We start from the raw sequence: 18,150 nt of genomic DNA on the forward strand, positions 1-18,150 counted from the left end.
CTCATTTGGGCTCAGCTGTACCTTTTGATATTGATGTACCATTTCCGTCTGCTTTCATACCCGTGTACAGTAAATGGACGAAGGATGACTTGCTTACACGTAGCGATGCATCTTGAATTCAAACTGCAGTGCCCTGTGACTGGCGTGTATTATTTTCAGTAGTATTGTAGCGCTCGGAGGGTCTTCCAATAGATAAGCCCAAGTCATATTTCAGGGTGCAACAGTGCGCCCTTTCCATTGTTTATGTAATGCCGCGCTGCTCGTATTCGGGTTTTTCCTGGCTCAGAATGGGCCCTTGGGGGGTGACTACACACGACAGTAGGCATGATCGGTCCACGTACAGTAAAGGCAGTGAGTTACCTTATGACAGAAATCGATGCGTTTTCTTGTTATTTCTGACCGTTGGATAAACACAAATGTCTGTCATGCTTGAATAAATGAATCCCCATTAACAAAACTGGTTGAAACCAAAAAAGAATTGTATTACAACACTGGAAGGTGGGCAGGGGAGGGAGTTTGAGGGAGAGGGGTGTGGGGTTGGGAGAGGGGAGGCTGTCAGTTGCAGAGGTCACATCCTGCTTCAGAGCATTTCACTGTCCTCTTTGTATTAAATCAACTCAATGAAAAGGATCTGACAAGGCCACGGTAGTCTATCTCGTCAGCCTCCGGTCCGACAGTGGCCACCCTGCAGCACACGTCGAGGTGGTCATTCTTGAGCCGGTTCCTCAATGGCGTTTTCACCTGTTGAGAATTGAATGGAGAATGCAGTGATTGTGCCGTCGGCATATAATATGAACAATCCTGGAACGTTCTGGGGTGGGGCATATACTGTATATTGCAGATTACACATCATGTTAACTTTATTTTTCCAGCTTGAGGGCAGAGAACAACCGCTCAACGTCTGCGGTCTGGACGGGGGCGGTGAGGGCAACGGCTGCTGCCAGGCTGAGGCGGGGATAAGTGACTGAGGCCTCCGGAGACACCAGCCAGAGGAGAACCTCCTCCGGTGATTTAGACTGCAAGCAAAGAAAAACGATGGAATAATGTCATTTGAGTATGAAGACTTATTTCCATGTTGAATGGTAGTTATGAAACGTACTGCAAATTGTCACTGACCCTTAGGTCTGGGCTCTTGACCCTGTCCGTGAGTACGTCCCACTCTTGGAGTAGGACAGACTCCTCCAGTCTGGGGCTCTGCTTAGCCAGAGCCCGCATCTCCTTCAGACCAAAGTTTGGAGCGGGGTTTGCCAGCAGTTTACTCACTGTGAAAACACCAACGTTTTGCAGGGCACTGGTGCCGGGGTAGCGGTTATCGATGTTTTCCACAAGCATAGAGAGGAATGGTTCCATCGCCTAGAATGAAAATAAATCATGTCAAATTCATGGATTATAAATATTATATATAGAGAGAGTATATACACTGTATAGTACTTGTAATAGGAGTGCTGTATCCCTGCTAGATAGCACTTCTCAGTTTTATCATGCTTCTTGTGTTTTCGATTTTGTTTTCCTGCTTGCTCCCTTTCCCGTAGCCCTTGACTGTGACCCTACATCTTGACAGCACTTAGCTTTCACCGTCCAGGATGTAGGGCCTCACTTACTGTACTTGCTTGTTTCAATTATAAATTGGAATTTGTCAAATGTATTTTGAATTGCTATGTTTCGTTTAATTGAATTTGTAATGATTGATGCCTTTTACTTAACTGTATTTTTTTTGCACTTTGTTTTACACTTATGTTGTAAGTCGCCCTGGATAAGGGCATCTGCCAATAAAAATAATAATAACAATAATAATAATAATAATAATAATAATAATAATAATAGTAATAATAATATATCTATACTGTATATATCTCATACCGTTTTCCGGAACCTCTCCCAGATGCCCTCTTTTAAGTGGGCAGGAATTTCTTCCTGGAGTGCCTTCAGCCCGGTGTCGGAGGTCAGTCAGGACTTCCACCTGTCCCTAACTTGGGTCTTCTCCTTAAATAGGACCAAGGATGCCTTCAGTGCTGTCACCTATAATACATACTTACAACACAATCATGTCACAGATGGCGGAGTCATCCTTCCATTGTTATAGACGTATACCGTTTTAGACTTTTATTGTCGACAACTACATACATACCTCCTGATCCACTTGAGAGAAGATAGGGGCTCTTGTTTGGAAGATCTGGAACTGCCTGTGCAGCTTCTCGTGCAGCACCTTAAAAGTCAGTTCATAGTAGAAAAGTACAGTAACGGTGTAGAAATAGAAAGTACAAATGCTATGAAGAAAAGTCACTGTCTTACCTGCATCAGACACAGGGCCGGGGGGGAAAGAACTCATTTGTGGCAAAGTTGAAGGGCCCATGAGCAGTGGGCTCCTTCCTGGCCTGCAGAGACAGGTCTGCCGACAGAGCTGGGAGGATCCGGCGGACAACATCTGTCGCCTCCTTGCTGCTCTCCCACCTTGTCTGATTGCCTCCCTGAAAAGCAAAGGTAACACTTTGCAATCAAAGTCGCTTGGTTATGTAATAAAGATATGTATCGCACATTATGGCAGTTAATCGAACCTGCAGTTTTAATTGTTGGAGATTGAACACTTTTTCCATCCTGCCTGTCATTACCAATATATATATATATATATGCTTTTCTTTCCTCAGTCTTGCCCAGAGTGCAGAGGTGTGTAGCAATAAAGTCACAGTTGTCTTGACTGAACAGTGTGGGTTATTATTGTTATGTCCTGATGGCTGTAGCTGATGTTTAAATAAATCAATGGAGATAAAATGACAAGACCGACTTAGCTAGAACACACAGAAATGTTGATGCCGCAGCGGAGGAGGGGCGGGACCAGTAGCACAGCGGCCGGCCGTCCTGTGTCTCTGCGCGCTTCAGCCTTCGCTTCATGCAGAGCAAGAGCCGCAGCGATTTTGTTCCCCAAAACAGCAGATCCCTCGTCCCACGTTCAAGTTGCCGAGTGGATGGTCGTGCTGGTGAGTTTTATGCCATGGAAATGCAGTGCAATAAATAAGACGTGATCTTTCACAATGTCCAAAAAGATGGAAGCACCTGGACTCGAACCAGGGACGTAATGATTTATAGTCACCTGCTCTGCCGCCGAGCTATACTCCCACCATGGATGAGAGTCCGGCTCGTATGGGGCTGATAAAGTTGTGTGAACGCGTGTGAACTGGTTTCACATGGCTATTGAAATGGGTGGTGACGTGATGCTTCTTGCTTTCCATGACGGCACATTCGGCCTCTATCGTCCAATAGTGAGAGAAACCTTTGTCCAGCAGGGGGCTTTTAGAGCTGTATTTGACAGTCTTTCTTTTTTCCTTGCAGGGAGCTGATCCATCAGGCCAGACCAGACGAGACGGGGAGGTGCCGGTTGACAGAGCTGCAGAGTCCTGGGTCCTTGGAGCGGTCCGGAGGCCGAGGCGAGTGGAGATTGGGACGGACCGGGAGCGACAGGGGACCTAGCCAGAGGAGTCGGAGGACTCCTCACGGAGTGGTTCCCATCCAGAAGCCCGGCCGACCATCTACCCGGAGCCCGGCCTGACCAGGACTGCTCCCCGCTGACGTCACCAGCCAGGATCCAGGAGAGGCCTCGGATTCCAGGGACCGAACAGGCCGATCGGCAACGTCCCTGAGGGAGGCCTCCTGCAGCCAGGGCCCGGACTTCTCCCCGCCAGGCCCGCTCCCTGCAAGAGCCCCGGAGGTGGAAGCTGCTCCCCAGCCAGGTGGACTTGCCCCGACCTCCGGATTGAGAGCCTCCCGACCCTTCTCCCAGGTAGGAAAAGCGCAGCATGGCCCAGCGAACCGCCGGTGTGAGGCGCCATAATGCGGTGCGCTTCAGCCGTGAGGCTGGAGCCGAGACCGCGGCCCTCACCCGGCTGGAGTTCAGCAGGTCCGTGCTGCAGAGGGGCCTGGGCTTTGCCCCTTCTGAGCTGAACTGTGTGGTAAAACTGCCTGGACCTAGGGACGTGTTCGAGGTGAGCTTTAAGAACCCTCAAGTGCTGGAGAGTTTTTGGAACCTGTATAGGGAAAAAAAAGACAGCATGCCCCTGAATGACTTTGTGGTCGATGCCCTGACAGATAGAGAAATTAAAATTGTAACAATTCAGTTTTACAACGAAGCAGTGGCAGAGTACGACGTAGAAGTATGGCTGAGGAGACACTGTGAGATCCTGTCTGAAAGCAGGAGAGTTAATGATGAGGATGGGGTCTGGACCGGTGCTCGGCGGTGGCAGGTGCGCCTGCAGGTGGAAGTGGCCGCCATCGGCGGAGTACGCCATCTACCAAGCACCGTGGTTTTAGGAGCAAATAGGGGGCTTGTCTTCTATCATGGCATGCCCAAATTATGTAGAAACTGCGGGGCCCTGGGTCATTTAGCCGCAGCCTGTACTGTTGTTAAGTGCAAGGTCTGCGGCGGAGAACATCAGACCAGGGCCTGCAAGCAGGAGAGGGCCTGCAACCTGTGCGGTGGGGGAGGGCATCTCTTTAGGAATTGTCCCTCCTCCTATGCAAACAGGGCGCGGGCCCTCGGGGGTGGTGGAGAGAGAGAAAATCAAGCGGAGGCTCCTCCAAAGGTGATACCCCAAGATGGGGGTAGAGAGGAAACAATCCTCAGGAGCCTCATAGGTTCCCTCTCTGACTCTGGGTCAGAAGTGGAGGCAGAGGGAGAGTGGACAGTGGTAGCGGGGAAGAGAAGGAGGGCAGAGAAGAGGAGCATGGGTAGGGGGGGTATGATGAAAAAAAGGGTCCATTCTGCAGATTCTCCCCCCCCTGCCGGCTCCTCCCCCGCTCCAGAGTCCCCTCCCTCTAATTTCTATACGCCCCACTCTGACTCCGGAGAGGAGAGTGGTGGGCCTTCTCCACTGCCCCGAGTGGGCAGCCTGGTAGATGAGAGGCCCCCTAGAAATAACATTCCTCCTGCCCCACAACTGAGACTCTCCCAGGGGAGGGGTCAGGTATGCCCTCCCGGCAGTAGTGGGAGAGCCGCAGGTCCTCAGGAGATGAGAGTCGGCGCCAGTGTCCTTTCCCAGAAAGACATCAGGGACGTGATGGCAAGGTCACTGGCGCTGGGGGAGGAGGCCTGCGGCGGCAGACAGCCGGGAAGGGAGAGACCACCCCCTCCCCCACCATTAGTTAAAAGAACAACTAGCGGGGTCTACACAGTTTTCTCCCCAGTTGTACATAAAGCCTCTGCCCTGCCATCTGTTCGTCGGGCCTCGGCCTCAAAGGAACCAGGGAGAACCTCCAGCACCACGGGCCCTGAGCCCAGTGGAGTTTTGCCAGCCTTACCGGGTGGCGGGAGCCGAGCCCCCCCCATAGTCTTCCTAGAGGATCAAGCGGTGAGGCAAATGATTGAAATGATGGGTGCTAGCGCTAAGCTAGGTGAGGGAGAAGAGAGGAGTGGGGAAGAGAAAGGTTTCTTTACATGATTGTTACGGAGCGGGTATGCCCTCACAGCCATTATGGCATTAACCATTATTTCAATAAATGTGAGGAGCATTGCTGAGGTGAAAAAGAGGACCGATGTTTTAAACTCTCTGGCTGGAATGAAGGCGGATATTATCTGTTTGCAGGAGTGCGGCATCCCGTTCCAAAAAGAATATAAAGATCTCCGGGACACTTGGACCCTAGGAGAATCCTTCTGGTCGAGGTCCAATGTGTCCCGAGCGGACGGGATTGCCGTACTCCTGAAAAACCCCTTCTTAACAGTTAAAACATTTAAGGTTATAGAGGCGGGCAGACTGGCCAGCCTCGATTTTAAATACAAGGGGGCTGTATTGAGGCTGGTCAATGTCTATGCCCCCACCAGCCAGAGAGAGAGAGTCCTCTTTCTCCCTCAGCTACGCCCGCTCCTGATCGGCACCTTGCCAGTTATCATTTCAGGTGATTTCAACTGTGCTCTGAGGGATGTAGACCGGAGTAAGCCCCGCAACGATAGATCCAGCAGGGACCTCGCTGCGTTCGTGGAGGACTTTGAACTCTGCAACGCAGGTCGGGACCTGGTCCCCTTGTTCACCTGGGTGAGTTCTTCTGGCTCCTCCTTCTCCAGGATAGATCTCGTCCTCCTCAGCAAGCCACTGGAGAGGACCGCCATGTCTTCGGAGGCGGTCTTCTTTTCAGACCACAGGCTCCTGACGACAGAGGTGCTCATTCCGAGCACACGGGAGTCGGGGCCTGGGGTCTGGAAGCTCAACACCTCTCTGCTCGATGACCCTCGTGTGATTAAGACCTTTAGCAGACGCCTCGAGGAGTGGAGGACCCTGAAGGACCTTTTTGATTCTCCCATAGAGTGGTGGGAGATGATGAAGAAAAGAACCAAGGGCTACTTCATTCAGCTGGGGAAACGGAAAGCTCGCGAGAGGCGGGCGAGATATTCCCATCTAAACGCCCACCTCCAGCGCCTGAGTCTTTTACAGCTCAGAGGCTTCGACCTAGCTGAGGAGGTGGCCCGGGTCAAACTGAGTCTCTCCGCCCTCTATCGGGAGGAGCAAGAAAAGATCAAGGTCCTTTCCAGGGTCCGCATCATGGAGGACGATGAGAAATGCAGCCGCTTCTTCTTCAAGAAAACGAAGGAGAGGCGGCCTGCAATGTCCTCCATGATCGACTCCTCGGGGCAAGAGGTGGAGGGCAGAGAGGCTGTTGAGACAGTGGTGCGGGATTTCTACAGGGAGTTGTACTACCAGAAGGTGGTGGATCAAAATCTGATCCATCACTTTCTGTCCCTGTTGGAGTCCCGCAATGAGGGGGACGAGGAGGAGGAGGAGGATCCAGAGATCACCACCACTGAACTCTCCCAGGTGATAAAGAGTCTTAACTCTGGAAGGACACCGGGTCCCGACGGGATCCCTGCTGAGTTCTATAAGATCTTTTGGGAGGTGCTTAAGGAAGATCTGGGCCAGGTCCTGGGGTCGATGTACAGAGAGGGCAGATTGGCCCCTTCGATGAAGAAGAGTATCCTCTCCCTTCTTCACAAGAAGGGAGACCCGAAAGATCTGAGGAACTGGCGGCCAGTCAGCCTCCTGTGCACCGACTACAAGATACTGGCCAAAGCACTGACGCTCCGGCTGCAGCGGCCACTCCCTCAAGTCGTGGGTCCCGACCAGGTCTGTGGTGCCCGGGGGAGATCGGCGGCCGACAACGCCATGCTGCTCAGGGATGTCGTGGCCTACTCGAACGAGAGAGGGCTTCCCCTGGTCCTAATCAGCTTGGACCAGGAGAAAGCCTTCGACAGAGTGGGCCACGAATACCTGCAGCTTGTTATGGAGAGGATGGGTCTCGCTCTTGGCCTGAGGAAGTGGGTCAAGATCATCTACAGCGGCCTAAGCAGCAGGGTCCTTGTGAACCGCCACCTGACCGAACCATTTCCGGTCAGGTCGGGGGTCCGGCAGGGTTGTCCCCTGTCGGCCCTGCTGTACGTCCTCTGCTTGGAGCCGTTCATGCAGGCGATCCGCCGGGACGTCCGGGTGACAGGTTTCCATCTCCCGGGTTCCGGCGGAGAGCAACTGAAGGCCCTGGCCTATATGGACGACGTGGCCGTGGTCTGCACGGACGCTCCGTCCGTGGCCAGGGTCGAGGAACTGCTGGACGGCTTCTGCAGGGCGACGGGGGCCGCTGTGAACAAGGCCAAGAGCGAGGTCTACCTCTCCAGGGCATGGCCTGTCGGCCGGGGCCCGCCGACCGTGTTCCCTGTGAAGCCGTTTATCAAGGTTCTGGGGATCACGATCGACGGGACCAACACGGGCACCCGGAGCTGGGAGGAGGCCATAGCAAAGGTCCAAAGGAAGATCCACGGCTGGAGCACAAGGACCTTGACGATGGCCGGTAAGGTGCTGGTCGTAAAGGCCATCCTCTTCCCGATACTCCTCTACGTAGGAATGATCTTCCCCCCAGACAAGGTTATCGCAAAACTAGTGACCCGAATTATATTTCGGTTTGTCTGGGGGAGCAAAATGGAGAGGCTGAAAAGAGTGCAGATGGTGAAGGGTACCCTGGATGGAGGCAGGGGGGTCCCGGACGTTGTGCGGCTGATAAAGGCGCAGGGGCTGGCCTATGTGGTCAAGAACATCCAGGCTGCTGGCAAGAACGTGAGTTTCATGAACCGCTTTTATTTTGCCAGCAGCCTGAGACCATTCGGCCTCTGCGCCATGGATAACACCAGGCCGCACTCGTGGGATCCCCCGCCGTTCTACAGGGCGCTCCGAGCCTTTGCGCTCGAAGTAGGCCTCCATAAAGTCGTGCTGGCCTCCTGGGATTATAAGACCATCTGTAGTCAGATGAGATCTACCCAGGAGACCAGCCGGATAGAAGATTTCCCTCCCGAAACCTGCCGGTTTATCTGGGCTAACGCTACGCACGTTTGCCTCACGAACACGCAGAAAGATGTCTCCTGGATGGCTGTGAGTCGGTGTCTCCCCACCCGAGTGTTCATGCACAGAAGGGGCATAGCTCCTTATGACACCTGCCCCTATAAGGGTTGCCTGGGGAAGGAGACGGAGGCTCACATCTTTAGTGAGTGCCCCTCCGCCCACAGGGTCTGGCTCCTGTTTTCTCCGTTCCTCCACAGGTTCGCCGTTCCTGCGCGGGCGACCGCCCAGCAGATCCTATACGGTCCAGCCAAGGGAATCTCTTCATCTACCTTGAGGTGCTGGTGGCTTGTCGTCTGCGCAGTGAAGCAGGCACTGTGGGAGGGACGGAACATCTGTTTGTTCAATAAGCAGGAGCTGGACCCGATCGTCATCGCGCGGAGGGGCATGGTGTTTGTAAGAGACTATGTCAATCTGGAGGTCCATCAGAGGGGCAAGGAGGAAGCCTACAAGAACTGGCGCATACAAGATCTGGGGGAGCTCAGGATCCCATGATGGGACCCACCTCCGGGGACGGTTAGTTCCCCCTGCTGGAGCCCGAGTCCAAGATCTTTTAAAGATTTTACGGATGACTGTTTTAAAAAGATTTTAAAAAACGAATCTTAATTGTTTTTAAAGATTTAGTTGTTTTTAATTCACATTGTTCAGGTTTTTTTTTTTAATAGTTTTGTTATATTTTGTTGTCAAATACATTGACCGTTTTGGGTTTAATTTAAAATGCATTGGACTTTTTTTGTTTGTTTTTTATTTTTTCCTTTTTAATTGTTTTTTTAATTTGTTCAATGCATTTTCAGTTATTTTCAATGTATTTGACTCTTTTGTTGGTGTGCAATTTTTTGCTTTTATCACGTTTTGTTTATTTGATTTGAGCACGTTTATTTTAAAGTTAATTGTTTTAGTTAAAATCACAAAGATTTTAAAATTTTTTAAGTGATTTTAATGATTGATATTTTAAATGATTTTAATCATAAGTATTAAAATTGGAATTGTTTTATTTTAAGAAATGTAAAATACTCAACCTAATAAACAGTATTTATTGCAGTGAGTAGCGCAAGTCTCAAAAACATGTGCGCCATCAAAATGTCAGCTGCCGCCAGCGGTGCCGCTCCGCGGATAAAGCTGTGAGTGAAGACTCTGCCCCAGAGGCGCGCATGTGCGCTGCAGCTGTGACGCCCTTCGGTCACATGACGGGAAATGCAGGAGGGGAGGTGCAGATCGGTCATTGCTTTTCCAGCTGGAAATACAGTGATTTTTACATACACACACGTTTTACCATACACTGATGTACATGATGTAGCCTGTTAGTTGTATGTTTTTTTTTTTTTTGTCAGTGAAAGAAACAATCTATTTCTGCTGCGTTTAGCCTTTTAATCAGCTTTTGATGTGCTACGATTTTGCAACGAAAGCTGTCAGTTTGACTGATTTGTTTTTCGAATGTATATTGTCATGCTAGCTATGCATCCGGAAGTATGTATGTCTAATTGAAAGTATTTTTAAATGGGTGTGTTTAGAATGTGCAGAATAGTCCATGTGATCGTAGGGAGTGTTGTGTAGATGCAGTGCTCTGCTGTGGCTTCTTGGCGTAGTTAAGGCAGATACAGGCCTCGTTTATGTCTTACTAATGCAGTTGGAACATAAGAAACATAAGAGTTTACAAACGAGAGGAGGCCATTCGAGCCATCGTGCTCGTTTGGTGATCCAAGGATCCTATCCAGTCTGATTTTAAATGTCCCCAAATGTTCAGCTTGCACCCCATCGCCGGGGAGTTTGTTCAGACTGTGACGCCCCTCCGTGTGAAGGAGTGTCTCCTGTTTTCCGTCTCGAAAGCCCTGAAGCCCGATTTCCATGTGTGTCCCCGCTGATCTGGAAAAGCTCCTCTGGTCTGATGTGGTCGGTGCCTTTCATGATTTCCAAGACTTGATTCAAGTCCCCACTGTTCTGCAGTGTGCTGAAACTGAACACGTGTACTGTAGCAAGTACATTCACTTCTCATTTTCACACTCATTTGGGCTCAGCTGTACCTTTTGATATTGATGTACCATTTCCGTCTGCTTTCATACCCGTGTACAGTAAATGGACGAAGGATGACTTGCTTACACGTAGCGATGCATCTTGAATTCAAACTGCAGTGCCCTGTGACTGGCGTGTATTATTTTCAGTAGTATTGTAGCGCTCGGAGGGTCTTCCAATAGATAAGCCCAAGTCATATTTCAGGGTGCAACAGTGCGCCCTTTCCATTGTTTATGTAATGCCGCGCTGCTCGTATTCGGGTTTTTCCTGGCTCAGAATGGGCCCTTGGGGGGTGACTACACACGACAGTAGGCATGATCGGTCCACGTACAGTAAAGGCAGTGAGTTACCTTATGACAGAAATCTATGCGTTTTCTTGTTATTTCTGACCGTTGGATAAACACAAATGTCTGTCATGCTTGAATAAATGAATCCCCATTAACAAAACTGGTTGAAACCAAAAAAGAATTGTATTACAACACTGGAAGGTGGGCAGGGGAGGGAGTTTGAGGGAGAGGGGTGTGGGGTTGGGAGAGGGGAGGCTGTCAGTTGCAGAGGTCACATCCTGCTTCAGAGCATTTCACTGTCCTCTTTGTATTAAATCAACTCAATGAAAAGGATCTGACAAGGCCACGGTAGTCTATCTCGTCAGCCTCCGGTCCGACAGTGGCCACCCTGCAGCACACGTCGAGGTGGTCATTCTTGAGCCGGTTCCTCAATGGCGTTTTCACCTGTTGAGAATTGAATGGAGAATGCAGTGATTGTGCCGTCGGCAAATAATATGAACAATCCTGGAACGTTCTGGGGTGGGGCATATACTGTATATTGCAGATTACACATCATGTTAACTTTATTTTTCCAGCTTGAGGGCAGAGAACAACCGCTCAACGTCTGCGGTCTGGACGGGGGCGGTGAGGGCAACGGCTGCTGCCAGGCTGAGGCGGGGATAAGTGACTGAGGCCTCCGAAGAAAAGTCACTGTCTTACCTGCATCAGACACAGGGCCGGGGGGGAAAGAACTCATTTGTGGCAAAGTTGAAGGGCCCATGAGCAGTGGGCTCCTTCCTGGCCTGCAGAGACAGGTCTGCCGACAGAGCTGGGAGGATCCGGCGGACAACATCTGTCGCCTCCTTGCTGCTCTCCCACCTTGTCTGATTGCCTCCCTGAAAAGCAAAGGTAACACTTTGCAATCAAAGTCGCTTGGTTATGTAATAAAGATATGTATCGCACATTATGGCAGTTAATCGAACCTGCAGTTTTAATTGTTGGAGATTGAACACTTTTTCCATCCTGCCTGTCATTACCAATATATATATATTTATATGCTTTTCTTTCCTCAGTCTTGCCCAGAGTGCAGAGGTGTGTAGCAATAAAGTCACAGTTGTCTTGACTGAACAGTGTGGGTTATTATTGTTAAGTCCTGATGGCTGTAGCTGATGTTTAAATAAATCAATGGAGATAAAATGACAAGACCGACTTAGCTAGAACACACAGAAATGTTGATGCCGCAGCGGAGGAGGGGCGGGACCAGTAGCACAGCGGCCGGCCGTCCTGTGTCTCTGCGCGCTTCAGCCTTCGCTTCATGCAGAGCAAGAGCCGCAGCGATTTTGTTCCCCAAAACAGCAGATCCCTCGTCCCACGTTCAAGTTGCCGAGTGGATGGTCGTGCTGGTGAGTTTTATGCCATGGAAATGCAGTGCAATAAATAAGACGTGATCTTTCACAATGTCCAAAAAGATGGAAGCACCTGGACTCGAACCAGGGACGTAATGATTTATAGTCACCTGCTCTGCCGCTGAGCTATACTCCCACCATGGATGAGAGTCCGGCTCGTATGGGGCTGATAAAGTTGTGTGAACGCGTGTGAACTGGTTTCACATGGCTATTGAAATGGGTGGTGACGTGATGCTTCTTGCTTTCCATGACGGCACATTCAGCCTCTATCGTCTTGTTCTCTGCACATCAGCCCCACAAGGGACGATCCAGGCATTGAGTGACGTCAGCGCTAAACCAGAACACTCCCAGCAGCCCCTGCGCCAGAGACAGCCCGTCTCCGTGTCCGGCCCGTGTCTGATGGCGTCTCTAAAGCTGCCGCTGCCGCTTCATGTCCCGGGAACAGCCCTGTGGCTTTTGTAGACGCCAGAGAGGCTGTGGCTTGTATACGACTGCTATGCTAGGAGCACCGGTGAGTGGAGTAGCCGCAGCACTCCCGGGGTGCGAGTGAGCGAGTGCTTGTACTTGCTTTTGTGGGGACAGTTTTATGGCTGCACACCAACAACGTGGGGACAGAAATCGAGGTCCCCACTGTCCCGCCTATTGCAGTGAGTAGCGCAAGTCTCAAAAACATGTGCGCCATCAAAATGTCAGCTGCCGCCAGCGGTGCCGCTCCGCGGATAAAGCTGTGAGTGAAGACTCTGCCCCAGAGGCGCGCATGTGCGCTGCAGCTGTGACGCCCTTCGGTCACATGACGGGAAATGCAGGAGGGGAGGTGCAGATCGGTCATTGCTTTTCCAGCTGGAAATACAGTGATTTTTACATACACACACGTTTTACCACACACTGATGTACATGATGTAGCCTGTTAGTTGTATGGGTTTTTTTTTTGTCAGTGAAAGAAACGATCTATTTCTGCTGCGTTTAGCCTTTTAATCAGCATTTGATGTGCTACGATTTTGCAACGAAAGCTGTCAGTTTGACTGATTTGTTTTTCGAATGTATATTGTCATGCTAGCTATGCATCCGGAAGTATGTATGTCTAATTGAAAGTATTTTTAAATGGGTGTGTTTAGAATGTGCAGAATAGTCCATGTGATCGTAGGGAGTGTTGTGTAGATGCAGTGCTCTGCTGTGGCTTCTTGGCGTAGTTAAGGCAGATACAGGCCTCGTTTATTTCTTACTAATGCAGTTGGAACATAAGAAACATAAGAGTTTACAAACGAGAGGAGGCCATTCGAGCCATCGTGCTCGTTTGGTGATCCAAGGATCCTATCCAGTCTGATTTTAAATGTCCCCAAATGTTCAGCTTGCACCCCATCGCCGGGGAGTTTGTTCAGACTGTGACGCCCCTCCGTGTGAAGGAGTGTCTCCTGTTTTCCGTCTCGAAAGCCCTGAAGCCCGATTTCCATGTGTGTCCCCGCTGATCTGGAAAAGCTCCTCTGGTCTGATGTGGTCGCTGCCTTTCATGATTTCCAAGACTTGATTCAAGTCCCCACTGTTCTGCAGTGTGCTGAAACTGAACACGTGTACTGTAGCAAGTACATTCACTTCTCATTTTCACACTCATTTGGGCTCAGCTGTACCTTTTGATATTGATGTACCATTTCCGTCTGCTTTCATACCCGTGTACAGTAAATGGACGATGGATGACTTGTTTACACGTAGCGATGCATCTTGAATTCAAACTGCAGTGCCCTGTGACTGGCGTGTATTATTTTCAGTAGTATTGTAGCGCTCGGAGGGTCTTCCAATAGATAAGCCCAAGTCATATTTCAGGGTGCAACAGTGCGCCCTTTCCATTGTTTATGTAATGCCGCGCTGCTCGTATTCGGGTTTTTCCTGGCTCAGAATGGGCCCTTGGGGGGTGACTACACACGACAGTAGGCATGATCGGTCCACGTACAGTAAAGGCAGTGAGTTACCTTATGACAGAAATCTATGCGTTTTCTTGTTATTTCTGACCGTTGGATAAACACAAATGTCTGTCATGCTTGAATAAATGAATCCCCATTAACAAAACTGGTTGAAACCAAAAAAGAATTGTATTACAACACTGGAAGGTGGGCAGGGGAGGGAGTTTGAGGGAGAGGGGTGTGGGGTTGGGAGAGGGGAGGCTGTCAGTTGCAGAGGTCACATCCTGCTTCAGAGCATTTCACTGCCCTCTTTGTATTAAATCAACTCAATGAAAAGGATCTGACAAGGCCACGGTAGTCTATCTCGTCAGCCTCCGGTCCGTCAGTGGCCACCCTGCAGCACACGTCGAGGTGGTCATTCTTGAGCCGGTTCCTCAATGGCGTTTTCACCTGTTGAGAATTGAATGGAGAATGCAGTGATTGTGCCGTCGGCATATAATATGAACAATCCTGGAACGTTCTGGGGTGGGGCATATACTGTATATTGCAGATTACACATCATGTTAACTTTATTTTTCCAGCTTGAGGGCAGAGAACAACCGCTCAACGTCTGCGGTCTGGACGGGGGCGGTGAGGGCAACGGCTGCTGCCAGGCTGAGGCGGGGATAAGTGACTGAGGCCTCCGGAGACACCAGCCAGAGGAGAACCTCCTCCGGTGATTTAGACTGCAAGCAAAGAAAAACGATGGAATAATGTCATTTGAGTATGAAGACTTATTTCCATGTTGAATGGTAGTTATGAAACGTACTGCAAATTGTCACTGACCCTTAGGTCTGGGCTCTTGACCCTGTCCGTGAGAACGTCCCACTCTTGGAGTAGGACAGACTCCTCCAGTCTGGGGCTCTGCTTAGCCAGAGCCCGCATCTCCTTCAGACCAAAGTTTGGAGCGGGGTTTGCCAGCAGTTTACTCACTGTGAAAACACCAACGTTTTGCAGGGCACTGGTGCCGGGGTAGCGGTTATCGATGTTTTCCACAAGCATAGAGAGGAATGGTTCCATCGCCTAGAATGAAAATAAATCATGTCAAATTCATGGATTATAAATATTATATATAGAGAGAGTATATACACTGTATAGTACATGTAATAGGAGTGCTGTATCCCTGCTAGATAGCACTTCTCAGTTTTATCATGCTTCTTGTGTTTTCGATTTTGTTTTCCTCCTTGCTCCCTTTCCCGTAGCCCTTGACTGTGACCCTACATCTTGACAGCACTTAGCTTTCACCGTCCAGGATGTAGGGCCTCACTTACTGTACTTGTTTGTTTCAATTATTAATTGGAATTTGTCAAATGCATTTTGAATTGCTATGTTTCGTTTAATTGAATTTGTAATGATTGATGCCTTTTACTTAACTGTATTTTTTTTGCACTTTGTTTTACACTTATGTTGTAAGTCGCCCTGGATAAGGGCATCTGCCAATAAAAATAATAATAACAATAATAATAATAATAATAATAATAATAGTAATAATAATATATCTATACTGTATATATCTCATACCGTTTTCCGGAACCTCTCCCAGATGCCCTCTTTTAAGTGGGCAGGAATTTCTTCCTGGAGTGCCTTCAGCCCGGTGTCGGAGGTCAGTCAGGACTTCCACCTGTCCCTAACTTGGGTCTTCTCCTTAAATAGGACCAAGGATGCCTTCAGTGCTGTCACCTATAATACATACTTACAACACAATCATGTCACAGATGGCGGAGTCATCGTTCCATTGTTATAGACGTATACCGTTTTAGACTTTTATTGTCGACAACTACATACATACCTCCTGATCCACTTGAGAGAAGATAGGGGCTCTTGTTTGGAAGATCTGGAACTGCCTGTGCAGCTTCTCGTGCAGCACCTTAAAAGTCAGTTCATAGTAGAAAAGTACAGTAACGGTGTAGAAATAGAAAGTACAAATGCTATGAAGAAAAGTCACTGTCTTACCTGCATCAGACACAGGGCCGGGGGGGAAAGAACTCATTTGTGGCAAAGTTGAAGGGCCCATGAGCAGTGGGCTCCTTCCTGGCCTGCAGAGACAGGTCTGCCGACAGAGCTGGGAGGATCCGGCGGACAACATCTGTCGCCTCCTTGCTGCTCTCCCACCTTGTCTGATTGCCTCCCTGAAAAGCAAAGGTAACACTTTGCAATCAAAGTCGCTTGGTTATGTAATAAAGATATGTATCACACATTATGGCAGTTAATCGAACCTGCAGTTTTAATTGTTGGAGATTGAACACTTTTTCCATACTGCCTGTCATTACCAATATATATATATATATATATATATATATATATATATATGCTTTTCTTTCCTCAGTCTTGCCCAGAGTGCAGAGGTGTGTAGCAATAAAGTCACAGTTGTCTTGACTGAACAGTGTGGGTTATTATTGTTAAGTCCTGATGGCTGTAGCTGATGTTTAAATAAATCAATGGAGATAAAATGACAAGACCGACTTAGCTAGAACACACAGAAATGTTGATGCCGCAGCGGAGGAGGGGCGGGACCAGTAGCACAGCGGCCGGCCGTCCTGTGTCTCTGCGCGCTTCAGCCTTCGCTTCATGCAGAGCAAGAGCCGCAGCGATTTTGTTCCCCAAAACAGCAGATCCCTCGTCCCACGTTCAAGTTGCCGAGTGGATGGTCGTGCTGGTGAGTTTTATGCCATGGAAATGCAGTGCAATAAATAAGACGTGATCTTTCACAATGTCCAAAAAGATGGAAGCACCTGGACTCGAACCAGGGACGTAATGATTTATAGTCACCTGCTCTGCCGCTGAGCTATACTCCCACCATGGATGAGTCTGGCTCGTATGGGGCTGATAAAGTTGTGTGAACGCGTGTGAACTGGTTTCACATGGCTATTGAAATGGGTGGTGACGTGATGCTTCTTGCTTTCCATGACGGCACATTCGGCCTCTATCGTCTTGTTCTCTGCACATCAGCCCCACAAGGGACGATCCAGGCATTGAGTGACGTCAGCGCTAAACCAGAACACTCCCAGCAGCCCCTGCGCCAGAGACAGCCCGTCTCCGTGTCCGGCCCGTGTCTGATGGCGGCTCTAAAGCTGCCGCTGCCGCTTCATGTCCCGGGAACAGCCCTGTGGCTTTTGTAGACGCCAGAGAGGCTGTGGCTTGTATACGACTGCTATGCTAGGAGCACAGGTGAGTGGAGTAGCCGCAGCACTCCCGGGGTGCGAGTGAGCGAGTGCTTGTACTTGCTTTTGTGGGGACAGTTTTATGGCTGCACACCAACAACGTGGGGACAGAAATCGAGGTCCCCACTTTCCCGCCTATTGCAGTGAGTAGCGCAAGTCTCAAAAACATGTGCGCCATCAAAATGTCAGCTGCCGCCAGCGGTGCCGCTCCGCGGATAAAGCTGTGAGTGAAGACTCTGCCCCAGAGGCGCGCATGTGCGCTGCAGCTGTGACGCCCTTCGGTCACATGACGGGAAATGCAGGAGGGGAGGTGCAGATCGGTCATTGCTTTTCCAGCTGGAAATACAGTGATTTTTACATACACACACGTTTTACCATACACTGATGTACATGATGTAGCCTGTTAGTTGTATGGTTTTTTTTTTTGTCAGTGAAAGAAACGATCTATTTCTGCTGCGTTTAGCCTTTTAATCAGCTTTTGATGTGCTACGATTTTGCAACGAAAGCTGTCAGTTTGACTGATTTGTTTTTCGAATGTATATTGTCATGCTAGCTATGCATCCGGAAGTATGTATGTCTAATTGAAAGTATTTTTAAATGGGTGTGTTTAGAATGTGCAGAATAGTCCATGTGATCGTAGGGAGTGTTGTGTAGATGCAGTGCTCTGCTGTGGCTTCTTGGCGTAGTTAAGGCAGATACAGGCCTCGTTTATTTCTTACTAATGCAGTTGGAACATAAGAAACATAAGAGTTTACAAACGAGAGGAGGCCATTCGAGCCATCGTGCTCGTTTGGTGATCCAAGGATCCTATCCAGTCTGATTTTAAATGTCCCCAAATGTTCAGCTTGCACCCCATCGCCGGGGAGTTTGTTCAGACTGTGACGCCCCTCCGTGTGAAGGAGTGTCTCCTGTTTTCCGTCTCGAAAGCCCTGAAGCCCGATTTCCATGTGTGTCCCCGCTGATCTGGAAAAGCTCCTCTGGTCTGATGTGGTCGGTGCCTTTCATGATTT

At 49.5% G+C, this 18,150-nt stretch overlaps 2 long non-coding RNA genes and 3 other non-coding genes across 5 annotated transcripts; all 5 read right to left on the reverse strand.

The window, feature by feature from the left end:
* Window positions 1-440: 440 nt before the first annotated feature.
* Window positions 441-2,593, reverse strand: LOC136758280 (uncharacterized). Its single transcript, XR_010819946.1, has 5 exons — window positions 2,293-2,593; window positions 2,129-2,206; window positions 1,861-2,019; window positions 1,264-1,353; window positions 441-1,016 (listed from the first exon to the last, which is right to left on the reverse strand). It is a non-coding gene; the product is annotated as an uncharacterized LOC136758280 (long non-coding RNA).
* Window positions 2,594-3,042: 449 nt separating this feature from the next.
* On the reverse strand, window positions 3,043-3,114 carry trnay-aua (transfer RNA tyrosine (anticodon AUA)). Its single transcript has one exon. It is a non-coding gene; the product is annotated as a tRNA-Tyr (tRNA).
* Window positions 3,115-12,109: 8,995 nt separating this feature from the next.
* trnay-aua (transfer RNA tyrosine (anticodon AUA)) lies at window positions 12,110-12,181 on the reverse strand. Its single transcript has one exon. It is a non-coding gene; the product is annotated as a tRNA-Tyr (tRNA).
* Window positions 12,182-13,830: 1,649 nt separating this feature from the next.
* On the reverse strand, window positions 13,831-16,139 carry LOC136758281 (uncharacterized). Its single transcript, XR_010819947.1, has 5 exons — window positions 15,933-16,139; window positions 15,769-15,846; window positions 15,501-15,659; window positions 14,913-15,002; window positions 13,831-14,665 (listed from the first exon to the last, which is right to left on the reverse strand). It is a non-coding gene; the product is annotated as an uncharacterized LOC136758281 (long non-coding RNA).
* Window positions 16,140-16,702: 563 nt separating this feature from the next.
* Window positions 16,703-16,774, reverse strand: trnay-aua (transfer RNA tyrosine (anticodon AUA)). Its single transcript has one exon. It is a non-coding gene; the product is annotated as a tRNA-Tyr (tRNA).
* Between the last annotated feature and the right edge of the window lie 1,376 nt (window positions 16,775-18,150).

The sequence above is a fragment of the Amia ocellicauda genome, chromosome 9 (assembly GCF_036373705.1).
Source record: "Amia ocellicauda isolate fAmiCal2 chromosome 9, fAmiCal2.hap1, whole genome shotgun sequence".
Lineage (NCBI taxonomy): Eukaryota > Metazoa > Chordata > Actinopteri > Amiiformes > Amiidae > Amia > Amia ocellicauda.